The sequence below is a fragment of the Aquarana catesbeiana genome, linkage group LG02 (assembly GCF_042186555.1).
Source record: "Aquarana catesbeiana isolate 2022-GZ linkage group LG02, ASM4218655v1, whole genome shotgun sequence".
Taxonomy (NCBI): Eukaryota; Metazoa; Chordata; class Amphibia; order Anura; family Ranidae; genus Aquarana; species Aquarana catesbeiana.
In genome coordinates, this window is record NC_133325.1 from 775,326,400 (window position 1) to 775,328,231 (window position 1,832).

The window sequence follows — 1,832 nt, forward strand, 5'->3', positions numbered from 1 at the left end:
GCTAAATTTTGAACCCCTCGATATTCTCATCGACCCAGAGGGTAGATACGTAATAATCCATGCTAATATTGAAACACTGGCTATGGTTATAGTGGGGGTATATCTGCCCCCGCCGGCTAACATCTCCATTCTGCAGAAGATCACCACTACAATAGCGCAATTCCCCACAGACTATGTAATTCTTACGGGAGATTTCAATATCACGCCCAACCCTTCACTAGATAAAATGTCCCCGGACCCAGCCACGGATTCTGCGTTAACTAGATGGGCGCAGGTATTGGGATTGGAGGATGTTTGGCGTTGGAAACATCCAACAGAACGCGTGTACACATGCCACTCATCATCTTATAACACTCTGTCACGTATTGACCTTCTATACGCAAGCTCGCCCATGCTTCCCAAAGTTATAAACATTGAAACGTTACCGAGGGGTATTTCTGACCACTCCCCACTACTATGCACACTGCAGACTTCCACTCCACAGGCGGACAGAATTTGGCGACTTTCCAGATTTTGGATTGAACATCCTACTATAGAAATTGAGATAGTAAAAGAGATAAAACAATTTTGGCGGGCTAACGCGGGCTCCTCTACCCCGGGGATGGTATGGGACACGTTTAAAGCCTACATTAGAGGCTGCTATATGTCATCCATAGCTAGAGAGCGTAGGAATAATCAGATGTTGTTGGAGGAGGCAGAGACTAAAGCCCGGGACTTAGAGACCCGATACACCCTCACGGCCAACCCTATTATAGCACAAGACATGAAGGTTGCCTATCGGGAGGTAATGCTACTGAGGGTGGCCAAGGCGAACAAACGCCAACTGGCCCAAACTCAAAGAATATTTGAGCAAGGGGAAAAAACAGGTAGGCTTCTGGCCTGGCTGTCCAGAGAGCAATCCCCTATATCCACAATAGCTCGTATCCGAATGAATGATGGGACCCTAGTATCAGATCCTGTGAAGATTAACGGATGCTTTGCTGAGTATTACTCGTCCCTATACTCTTCTAGGGCACAATACTCAGCGAAGGAACTACGGGACTTCCTGGACGAAATAACGCTTCCGACTCTCACGGCTGCAGCACGAGAGAGCCTCGAGGCTCCAATAACCCTGGAAGAGGTCCAACGGGCTCTAGGCTCCCTACAAACGGGGAAGACACCGGGAATAGACGGCTTGCCCCCTGAATTTTATAAATTGTATATGGGCGAGGTGGCACCTAGGATACACACAATGCTTACAGAGACCCTACGAACTGGGGAAATACCGCTTTCCATGTCACAAGCCATTATAGTTGTCCTGCCAAAGCCCGGAAAAGACCCCCAACTATGCCCCTCATATCGACCTATATCTTTACTTAATTCGGACGCGAAAATTCTAACCAAAATTTTGGCCCAGCGGTTAAACGAAATAATATTGGATCTAATTCATGAAGATCAAACAGGTTTTATGCCTGGAAAGGGCACGGACATAAACATTCGTAGGTTGTATGCTGTCCTGGCCTCTGGGGAGGAGGATGCCCGAGATGAAATAGTGGCCTCTCTAGACGCGGAAAAGGCCTTTGACTCTGTAGAGTGGGGCTACCTATGGGAGGTCCTCCGCAGGTTCGGGTTTGGACCGGTCTTTATCTCCTGGGTCAGGATGGTATACAAGGCCCCCACAGCCAGAGTTCGTACAGGTACAGTACTCTCCCCTACTTTTCTTTTGGGTAGGGGAACTAGACAAGGGTGCCCGCTATCGCCGGGTCTTTTTGCCCTGGCGATGGAGCCTATGGCTGTCCTTCTCAGGGCCACACCCGGAATAAGGGGAATTACGAGAGGTCCTCTACAGGAAA